Source organism: Pistacia vera, unplaced genomic scaffold (assembly GCF_008641045.1).
Source record: "Pistacia vera cultivar Batoury unplaced genomic scaffold, PisVer_v2 Contig1109, whole genome shotgun sequence".
NCBI classification, from domain to species: domain Eukaryota; kingdom Viridiplantae; phylum Streptophyta; class Magnoliopsida; order Sapindales; family Anacardiaceae; genus Pistacia; species Pistacia vera.
Genome location: NW_022195148.1, coordinates 169,235 through 181,297, shown reverse-complemented (window position 1 = coordinate 181,297; position 12,063 = coordinate 169,235). Strand labels below are relative to the sequence as shown.

The window sequence follows — 12,063 nt, the reverse complement described above, 5'->3', positions numbered from 1 at the left end:
CAAACATACGTAAGTATTCCAACCTCAATTTGAAGGAGCCTTCTATGCTAGTATGAAATTTTATATCTTTTGATTTGGCTAATTTAAAATAATGTAAATCAGGCATAAAGATCTTGGTTAAAGTTTAAGGATCTAACTAAAAAATTTTAATTTCTGTTGCGTTTTATAGACCCGTTAACCTATAGTGGTATCAGAGCCGACTTTATGCTTTTTATGTTATTTTATAATGTTTGGATGTGATGGATTTGATATGTATCGATTATGTTATCACATGATGTGTAAAAACTAACTTTTTTGTATTAAAAATCTGCTATGGTTGATGTGTTACTAATCTTATTTTTTCCGTCAATTTTTGGGGGATTGAAATCAAGTAAAACTTGATTTTGATCAGAGGAGGATGCTGCCGTGTAGGGTGGCATGTTGCTGCTGTGTGCTGCCATGCACGATAGCAACAGGAAGCAGCAGTGGCAGCACGCAGCGTGGGGAGCATGTAGCCTTGGGGCTGTGCCACTGCAAACGGCACAATAGCAGTGGCATATGCAAATGCACCGCTGCTGTCCACTTGATTGGGTGCTGTTTTGGGGCTACCCCGTGGTGGCCAAGTGCTCCCAACACTTGGCCTTGGTTGGCACTTGGTTTTTCAGCCAAGAGCCTGATCTGGTGCGCGTTAAAACATGCACCAAATCTAGATTTTTTGGGCAGCCCACATAAAGATTTAATGGGCTGAATTTTGGGCCGTGATCACATTGTTGTGCGATATTTTTTAATCCATATTTTTCTAAAAAATGTTGCTGCATGTTAGAAACATTCTGGAGGCTTGATAACAAGGGACTAAAATGAAAATTTTAAAACTTGTTGGACTTAAATAACACTACCAAAATTCAAGGGGTAACTTGTAATTCACCAATGTAAACAAAATTAAGTTTTGATTGTTTATGCATGATTCTTTTTTTTTTTTTATTTTTTTTTTGAATATGCATGGTGCTTGGTGCATAAGCCTATGAACCTAGTTTAATTGTTTTGGGTTATGTAATTTTAAAATATGGCATGCGTGCCCTACCTTTCTCTATTATTTCTGTTGTACTTCTCTCTCTCATCTCACTCCCCTCGAATGTAACTTGAGGTTTATTTTCAAATATATAAAATTAGATTTGTAATTTTATTTTGAAAGTTGTGTAATATTCGAGAAGAAGAAACGAAGGAAGGAGAAGGCGAATTACTTGAAGAATCCAAAGTTGTAATTAAACCTAGGTTGACCTATCGATTCCTCTAGGCTCAGGGAATCTGTTTTAGTTGAGGCTATGCACCAAAACATTTATTTTATGCTTAGTATGCATGCTAAGGGTGTAGGTTGTGACTATAACATGCTAAGAAAGATAAAATTGGTGAAACATAAAATAAAAACCCGTAAACTAAAGTATATTACGTCAAAATTGAAGTGCCTTCCATCAGCATGAGTTTAATCAAACCACTGTTTGTTAGAATCTTGTTTGCCAAAGCGAAGGGTACACTTCTACCAGTGGGAGGTTGAATATCATTGGAGTTTTCCTTAATGGTGATAGGTCGACCTAAAATGATGAGTTTTTGATAATCCTATTTTTCATAATGATTTTGTATTGAATTTCAATAGGATATAGGATACTTCTCATATAGTTTGGCCCATAATTGCTACATAATTCTATTAATTTTCCTTTGCAAGCCTAAACGATGATTTTGAGCATAAATGATGGTGTTAAGGTTAAATTACGTAACTTGAGATTTTCAACTCGCAATGACCTGAATTTAGAAGCTATGAAAAGATAATAAGCAGAGCTACAACTTTCATGTTTGGGGTTTTTTCTTATTCTGACTGGAAGATGGTGAAAACTTGGCTTGAAGTTGTGAACAGCCCGTTGCGAACTGAAGAAAAACGTCTTTGAACATGTGTCAGTACTTTTGCCATAACGTGCGCTGTATACCTCATATTGGGATAATTCTTGAACAAATAGAAACATAAGATACAGGGCTACAACTTTTATGTTTCGGTCGTGATCCAGTTCAGCTTAGAAAATGGTTAAAAATTGAGCCGAAAGTTACGTTAGTGCATGGAAGACAAACAGATTTGTTATCATGTATTTTTAATTTAAGTGTGGCTTTTTACCATAATACCCACACAACTTTAATACCAAAAAGAGAGGTCCTTAGCAATAGGGGGAGGAGACTAGGGTTTTGGAAAAACACATCAAAAAGGAGGAGGAGATCAAAGGAGAGAGTCCAGCACATTCATTCGAGAGAAGATGGTGCGATACTTTTCCATAGATCAATTCTTCAAGATTTCAGTTTTTGTTTTCTCTTACTCTACTTTTATGGATCAGTTTGGAATTGTTATGATGATGAGTTCAAAACTGATGTTGATTGTTATCACTTTGATTATGGAGTAGATTGTTATTGTTAAGGGGTAGATTCTACCCAACCATGTTGACTTGATTTTCAATTTTATTAAAGCATTTAGGAATTTATTGTTCTACAAGAATCTGTGTGATTTACTTAATGCTTTTGGATCTGATGTTTCTTTAATTATTTAGGGCTCTTGTGGAATGATGAACCGGGCGGTGAAGTTTGATTAGAATTCTTTTGATTGGGGTTTCATTGTGTTCAACTGTTTTATTGATGTGATGATAAACCGAGTAGTGAAATCACTTTAGTTCATTAAAATAGCATAGATCATAGATTGAATTTGATACTTAGGAGAGTCTTATGAGGTTTATGTAGCCAGTTTAGGTTTTAAGCGGAAGCGGAACCTAACCGTTCATGAATTTTACAATTGTGTTAAATTGAGGGATTTAGCCATCTTTAGATCAATAAATTTCCTGAATCTAATTTTTATAGCATGTATGTCAACATTGGCTTAGGTAGAATCGAAACCCTTAACATTTTTATCATATAGTGATATTTGTCTTTGTTATTTAATTGTTTTAATTTCTATCAATCCTTGTTTTTATTTTAAATTCACATCATCAATTTTGTTGTCTCAAATAACAATTAAGATTAGTCAATTTATTTGTTTGTTTAGCATTTAGTCCTTGTGGGATTCGACACTTTATTCATCACTTTATTAGTTGTCGATTAGTGCACTTGCTAGCATACAAAATAGTCACAATAAGTTTTGCTTGTTCGCCAAAGCAAAGGTTGATAAGCTCGTCATAGGCATAGTAGAGAAGTACGCTTGTTGTGTGTATGTGGCGACATGTAGTGTCCACTCTATTGATATTGAGAATCACACTAGAGGACAATGGCTTTGGTCATTGAATTGTGTGATTGGTTTGTTGGCTTATTTCACATTTGAGGTTGGTAGTGGGATCTATCAACTGATTAAACCCATTTTGGCTTGTTTGCCAAAGCGAAGATTTGAAATAGCCTACATGTGATCTCAGTCCACTAGGAAAGTCAATGGGCTTTCCCGAGTTAATAGTGAGGGCTATTGGCTTGAGGAAAATAGTGAGAGCAATTAGTTAATAAAAGACCTTATTAAATAATAGTAATAAACATTGTAATAATTTTTGCTTATTGTGCACTTGTAGATTCACTTAAAATGAGCAATATTATCCCATCATCACTGCGACAAATCATCGAACTGGGAAACAAGTGGAATGGTGAGAATTTCGTTGACTAGTATAGAAGTATACAATATACTTTAGTCAAGCAATAGATTCTACACCATTGAGTAGGATTTGTCACTAGAGACTGCTGATAGTTCTATCCATCAGACTAGGTATGTGTATATGAAGCATACACATGATGCAAAAGCATAAATGACAAGTTACATTGTGCTTGCATCAATGACACCATTATTGCGATAGCAGTGCCAAAATATGGACTTGGCTTCTATTATTTATTCTCTCCAGAGAAATGAGAAGCATATGGTGTCTCAATCACTATTCAGATGCAAGATGGAAGAGGGTGCCAAAATTGGTAATCATATATTCAAGTTAATCGAGTATATGAACAAGCTTGAGATTTTGGGATGTAGACTTAATGAGGGTTTAGCAATAGACCTAACATTACAGTCTTTGCTAGATTCTTACTCTCAATTTGTCTATGACTTCATTGAGGAAGATAAGAAGAATACCCTTTCCGAGCTTTTGGATATATTGAAGGCTACCGAGTCAGGCATGAAAATGTAAGAAACATTGACATTAGTTCAAGGTTTTTTGCCGACAACCTAGTGCAACGCATGGGTGCTTGCTAGAGGCAAGTTGATAATCATATTTTACACTATGATTTTGCATTGAATTTTGATAGGATTTAGGATACTTTTCATACAATTTGGGCCATAATTGCTACCTAATTCTATTAATTTGTCTTGGCAGGCCTAAACAATGATTTTAAGCATTAATGATAGTTTTGAGCGTAAATTGTGTAACTTGAGCTTGAAAACTTGGAATGACCTGAATTTAGAAGCTTTGAAAAGTAAGAAGAAGAGCTACAACTTTCATGTTTTGGGTTTTTCCTAATTCTGATTGGAAAAGGGTAAAAACTTGGCTTGAATTCGTGAAAAGTACGCTGGGAATTGAAGAAAAACGTCTTTGGATGTGCTTTAGTATTTCTGCCATAACTTGAGATGTATACCTCAAATTGTACTTATTCTTGAATGAGTACAAAGATAAATTGAAAGGGCTACAATTCATATGTTTGACACTTTTCTAGATTCAGACTCTATCATGCTCAAATTTGGCCCGAAAGTTCCTTGTCGCGGCAAGGAAAAAGCTTTGCTGTGGCAAAACCTGCATCAGATGTAAAAATAAAACGATTCATTTTGTCTTGCTAGGGCTTCATCCTTAAGTGAGAGAGGTATAAATTAGATTTAAAAGGAAGAGAAAAGGGTCTTGGTTCGTCATTTGGAAGGCAGCTCTTGGAAGGAGAAGAGTATTGAAGATTTGGGCTTCAAATTAGAGAAGATTTCTCCATCTTTTGCTTGTTTTTCAATGATGAATCTTGATTCAGTTTGTTTTTTTTATTTTATTTTGTTTTTGAGTATGAACTGAGTTGTTTAGCTAGGGTTTGATGTAATCTTGATACAATGATTCAAATTTATACGAATTGATTTACTTTGAGTTTTAAATTCATGATTGAGTGTTTATCTCTTTGCATAATGACTTTTGGATGCATGATCACCATTCAAATATATGTTGTTCACAATGAGACTGAGAAGTGATTTGAGATTGTACCTCTTGGGATAAATACCATAGATTAAGCAAAAGCTAGAGAAAGGTTTAGCAATCTATGAAATCTAGATAGAATTCCATAAAGCTTAAAAGACTTTGAACTATTAATCTTCATTTTGTTGGGTGCGGAAGCTTAATAGGGATAAGTAGGGAAATGTAGCCTGAGAAGGTATGTTTTACAACTTAGGGAATTCGATTTTCAATCAAGGAATTAGAACTTGGGTAATAGATTCTGTGAATTGGGTCAGCGAATCTAGGTGAAATCAACACCCTAGCATTTTTTTAGCATTGTTTAATTAGTTAAGTTGTTGGGTTTTGCTTTAATTTCATTATCATTCATTTATATTTTGTTAATTTGTATTTAGTTTGTTAATTTTCCATCAATCCAATTTATTGTTTCTTCAATTAGGACTTAAACTAGAGAAATCGGTACTCAGTAACACTATCCTCGTGGGAACGATACTCACTCATCACTTTATTACTTTTTGCGACTAGTGCACTTGCTATATTGCATGTTGTAGTTTCAACGCATCAAGTTTTTGGCGCCGTTGCCAGGGATTGTTGATTATTAATATTGATAGTATCTAGAGTAGTGCTAAATTGAAGCTTTTATTTCATTTTTATGGTTAATCATAAATATTGTATAGTCTTACGCTTGAGTTCTTTTCTTTGTAGTTTTTATTTTTATTTTGTAGTTAAGCTTAATTAACTGTTTCTTGTAGTGCATGTGGAGATCATGGCAGAAGTACATAGAACGTTGATGGATTATGCCATACCAATGGTGCAAGATTGCAATTATGGTATTACAAGGCCACCTGTTGCAGTGAACTTTGAGATTAAGCCAACAATAATTCAGATTATCCAACAGTCAGTCCAATTTGGTGGAAATTCATATAAGGATCCAATTTTGCATAACGCTAGCTTTCTAGAGATATGTGACACATTCAAGGTTAATGGAATGACTGACGATGCAATTAGGCTGAGATTGTTCTCATTTTCACTGAGAGATAAGGCAAAAGGTTGGCTCATGTCACACCCAGTTGGGACAATCACCACATGGGATGGATTAGCTCAAAATTTTCTTACAAAATACTTCCCACCAGAGAAGACAGCAAAAATGAGAAATGACATTATCTCTTTTAGGCAAGGCAATGATGAATCATTTTATGAAGCTTGGGAGAGGTACACAGAGTTGTTAAGGAAATGTCCACATCATGGTCTACCGTTTTGGATACAAGTCGAAACATTTTACAATGGCTTGCTACCAAATATTCAAACTACGGTAGATGTGGCAGCAGGCGGAGCCTTAAATAACAAGACCCCGGAAGACGCTTATGGATTGCTTGAGATGATGGCTAACAATAACTACCAAAGACCTAATGAGAGAGCAATACCGAAGAGAACAATAGTTCTACATGAAGTCGACCCGTTTGCCACATTATCTGCACAAATTGCATCACTTCAAAGCCAATTGGGAGGTATGAATGTAAATTCTACTCACTCACCTTTTATAACTTGTGAATTTTATGCAGGAAACCATGGGAGTGTGGAATGCCAAGATGGAAACCAATTAGTCTTCTCAACAACTGAGCAAGTGAATTACATGGTTAGTTCACAAAGGCTACAAAATGACCCCTTCTCCAACACCTGCAATCCTGGTTGGGGGAATCACCCAAATTTGTCCTAGAGCAATCAAAGCAATCAATTAAATCAAAAGACAGTGCCAAACCATCAACCAGTGGTGAATCATCAACCATGTAAACAAAGAATGTCGAAATTGGAGGATATGTTCGGGAAATTCATGCAAGAAACCACAAGATTTATGAATGAGACACGCTCAAACTTTAAAAATCAAGGAGTGTCCATTCAAAATTTGGAGGTTCAAGTGGGGCAATTGGTTGAAAAATTGACAGAGAGATCTCAAGGTTCTTTCCCAAGCACAACCGTCACAAATCCTAAGGAACAATTAAATGTCATAACATTGAGGAGAGGTATAGTGTTGAAGCAAACCCCACAATGAAAAAAGTGGAAGAACATGAAGACAAGACTAATGAAGAGGAAAATCTCAAAGCGGAAAGGTGTGCAAGTATCTTAGGGGAATTTCAACCAAGCAACTCACTTCACAAGGAAACAATTTGAGGAATTTGGTGTAAATGCACACAAGTCAAAATTGGTGTTGGAAGAGACTCCAAACATTGGACTCAACCAATCCCCATCTCTCAAGTATGCATATACGAATTTGAAGTTCCAAAAAATCTTACGAGAATGCCCGAAATTCCAAAGAAAAGACCAAGAGGTGGCAATAGGAAGTGAAACCCTACAAGGATCCACATTGAGAAAGAATGAGAAAGTCGAGCTTCCGACTATAAACAAGCGCTTCTTGGGAGGCAACCCAAGTGTTTTCATATGTTGTCATTTGTTTGTTGTTTTGATTTTGTGTGTTTTTGGTTGTTTCAGTGAAATATCGAATAAGGCAAAAAAGGAAATTTTCATTTTTTCGTCGCGGCAGATACATTTGCAAGAAGAGAAATCCAAAAAGTCCTAGACTTCGCCGTGGCAAATTTGTTCTTCACCCAGGTGTGTGCTCTCTGAATTTTTCGCCGCGGCGAAAAATTTTTCATCGTGCATTGACGGGGTTTCATTTTTGTATGCATAAAGACTTCGCCGCGACGAACACTGTTTTATTTAAAAACCCACGTGACTTTTCATTTTTCACGAAAAGCTTCAAAACACATCCAAAGCCAAACACTTCCACCTTCAATCCAGAGAGTTTTCATTGAATTTTCTTCCACTATTGCACTCCCTTACCTTTTTAAAAATCATGTACCTTTCTTGCCCTAGTTTAACCCATTTTGAAGAAATTTTTAGCAACCCCTAGGTTTTGAAAATTTGGAGCTTTCTTTGTGATTTGTAATGAAATTGGAGCAATTGAAGGTTGGAAAGCTTGGGCTTGGTAAGTTTAAGGTTTTTGTGCAATTATTTGTTCACTTTCATGTGGATTTGTTTTTGTTAAAAAATTGCTTGAATTTGTTGATTGTGGAGTTGGTTAAGAAGTTGAGGATTGAGTTGATTGTGGAGTGTAGAAATTGTTGATTTTGATTTAATTTGGTGTTGAGGAAGTTGGTGTTGTTGTTGAATTGCTTCTAGCAAATTTGGGAGTTGTGTGAAGAGGAAGAGTAGAAGAAGATTGAAGCTGAAGCACTTTTTTTTTTTTTTTTTGGTTTTCTTTATGTTTTGTGAGTAGAGTTGATGTTGATTTCCTGTTTTTAGCTCTTTATTTTGTTTTTGTTTAGATTTTAGGTTTAGTTCAATAAGGTTGAAGTCAGGATGTAATTCTTTCATATTAATCGGTGAGGGTATCTAACACATTTGGCACCATAGACTTTCAATTGTTTGACATGATGATGATGAGAAGCCAGGAATGGATGCCAGGATTTTGCACAAAATTGACCTTTATGGATTAATCAGGGGAGTATCTTGTAACCTTACTTTTGTTTTTGTATTCCTTGGATGTGCATGAGTGACATTGGGACAATGTCATTTTAAGTTTGGGGGTAGGAAAATGTTCAAATTTTTGTGTCTAGTTTATTTGTCTGTTTTACTTGAAATTGTTTTCTTTTTGTTTTAAGTTCTTTGATTGTTACTTGTTTAGTGTGTTTTGTGTGTTGTGTTGTTGTTGCCTAGATGAATTGCATGTCTATGATGAAACTAGAATTGTTGGATATATTTTTGAAAATGTTAAGCATTGCTTCAAGTTTAGGTTGGTTGACTTGATTTAGCTTGAGGTTCATTGAGTGGTTCAACCACCATTTCACTCTTTTGGCATGTTTAGAAACATTTTATGTGGTTAGGTGTTAGTGGACTCTAGAACCTAGCTAAGAAGTGTTTGAGGCGAAATTCTAGGATTAGCATTGTTGTGGAAATGATTTAGGCATTTTTCGGAATGTTTGAGCCTTTCCAGCCAACCCATGAATGAATCCTTCCCTAGTCGCCCTTTGAGCCTATGAGATTATCATGCCTTATTTTCCTTGCAAACTAAAAATTGTCCAATCCCTATACCCTAAACACTTTATCATACCCTTTGAGAATTATGGACCTAATGTATGACAAAAGAGCTTTGAGAGGTGTGTGAATAATGATAACCAAAATCTTAATTTGGGTTGCAAAAAAGGCAAGAAGAAGGGGCAATAGACCTCAATGGTGTTGTATTTTGTATTGAAAAAAAAAGAAGTTGAAGAAGAAAAAAAAATTTCTTTAGTTCAATTCAAAAAAAAAAAAAAAAAAAAAAAAAAAAAAAAAAACAGAAATGCATAAGTTTTGAGGGTTGTAAAATGGTGACACTTTAATTGGTGGTTAAGAAAGAAAGTGGAGATTGATGTACTCTTAGTGTTTGCATGAGGAAAACCGAGTTCTCTTATTTTGTTTATCCTATCATTTTCCTTGGAGCCCACAACCTGAGTCTAACGTACAATGCTGCAAAGACCTTTTGATTCTAGTGATGTCTGTCCCACTAGTGGAGAGTGTTCGATCCTTAGGCTTATGGATCTACCACCATTTAATAAACTTTACATTTTTGCATAAAATAATCCAGGAAGTTGGAAGGTGACTGAAGTGGGGTTACTTACTCAGGGGACCGATAGAGAAAGATGGTCAATTCAATTTATGACTTCTTGGAGTGCTGAGTATTTTTTTGTAATAATGTATCGACAATTTTTGAGACTTGCTTTGTGATTCAATCTAGGTATTTATCTTTCTTTTTTTTGATTTTTTCCTTTTTGCTCGAGGACGAGCAAATCTTAAGTTTGGGGGTATTTGATAATCATATTTTACACTATGATTTTGCATTGAATTTTGAAAAGATTTAGGATACTTTTCACACAATTTGGGCCATAATTGCTACCTAATTCTATTAATTTGTCTTCCAGGCCTAAACGAGGATTTTGAGCATAAATGACAGTTTTGAGCGTAAATTGTGTAACTTGAGCTTGAAAACTTGGAATGACCTGAATTTAGAAGCTTTGAAAGCTAAGAAGAGAGCTACAACTTTCATGTTTTGGGTTTTTCCTAATTCGGACTAGACGGGTGAAAACTTGCTTGAATTCGTGAAAAGTACGCTGGGAACTGAAGAAAAACGTTTTGGATGTGCTTTAGTATTTCTGCCAACTTGAGATTTATACCTCAAATTGTGCTTATCTTGAATGAAGAAAGATAAATTGAAAGGGATACAATTCATATGTTTGACACTTTTCTAGATTCAGACTTTATCATACTCAATTTGGCTCGAAAGTTCCTCACCGCGGCGAAACCTGCATCAAATGTAAAAATAAACGACTCGTTTTGTCTTGCAAGGGCTTCATCTTTAAGTGAGAGAGGTTAAATTAGAGCGAAAAAGAAGAGAAAAGGGTCTTGGTTTGTCATTTGGTAGGCAGCTCTTGGAAGGAGAAGAGATTGAAATTTGGGCTTCAAATTAGAGAAGTTTTCTCCATCTTTTGTTGTTTTCAATGATGAATCTTGATTCAGTTTATTTTTTGTTATTTTATTTCGTTTTGAGTATGAACTGAGTTGTTAGCTGGGTTTTGTAATCTTGTACATGTTCAAATTTATATGAATTGAATTACTTTGAGTTTTAAATTCATGATTGAGTGTTTATCTCTTTGCTAATGACTTTTGGATGCTTGATCACCATTCAAATGTGTGTTGTTCACAATGAGACTGAGAGTGATTTGTGATGTGGCTCTTAGGATAAATATCGTAGATTAAGCAAATCTAGAGACAGGTTTAGCGATCTATGAAATCTAGATAAATTCCATGAGCTTAAAACTTTGATTATTATCTTCATTTTGTTGTGGTGCGGAAGCTTAATAGGGATAAGTAGGGAAAGTAGCCTGAAAGGTTTGTTTTACAACTTAGGGAATCCGATTTTCATCAAGGAATAGAACTTGGGTAATAGTTCTGTGAATTGGGTTAGCATATCTGAGTGAAATCACACCCTAGCATTTTTTTAGCATTGTTTAATTGTTAAGTTGTTGGGTTTTGCTTTAATTTCACTATCATTCATTTATATTTTGTAATTTGTATTTAGTTTGTTAATTTTCATCAATCCAATTCATTGTTTCTTCAATTAGGACTTAAACTAGAGAAATCGGTACTTAGTAACACTATCCTCGTGGAACGATACTCACTCATCACTTTATTACTTTTTGCGACTAGTGCACTTGCATATTATTCATGTTGTAGTTTCAATGCATCACAAGTTCATGACAACCCACTAAGGATTCCATATGGATGGTAATCCCAATGTCTATGGAATAAATCCTCTAACGGATGGTGGTGCATGTGCTCTTAGACTTGAGATCACCGAAGCACATTGTGCACCAATTGGTGTAGTTTGACACTAACCAACATAGTTCTATTCAGAGCTATCAATACGGTAGTGATTGGCTACATTAGAAGTGTATCGAGACTATGGTGGATTGTAAAGGATTCATCACTCGTGGGTACGGGAGAAGTTACCTCACTGGGTAATTCAGTAAATGGCAATGACACTAAATTTGTGGCCACAGTGGGATTGAGTTGATGCTCAATCCAATTTAATATTCCTGTCATTGGTCTAGTAACTGAATACAAACATGTCGAGGATATCTGAGGTTGACACTATTTATGTACCTTAGTCTTGATGAGATAATAGTTGATGAAAGGACTTGATTGTAGGGTAACCATACCATTGATAGGCTACGGTTTCGCTGAATCCGAATCTATCGGATGATCATGATGCCTTGCTAGGGGCCAATCTTGGTTTGTGTGTAGTGAGACGATTAATTGGTGTTAATCGCGATACTACTCATTGCCGATATGATAA

The 12,063-nt window shown here is 35.4% G+C and overlaps 1 non-coding gene across 1 annotated transcript; it reads right to left on the bottom strand.

Annotated features, from left to right (window-relative positions):
* Positions 1 to 6,318: 6,318 nt before the first annotated feature.
* On the bottom strand, positions 6,319 to 6,425 carry LOC116140448. The gene has a single exon (XR_004129630.1). It is a non-coding gene; the product is annotated as a small nucleolar RNA R71 (small nucleolar RNA).
* Positions 6,426 to 12,063: the final 5,638 nt, after the last annotated feature.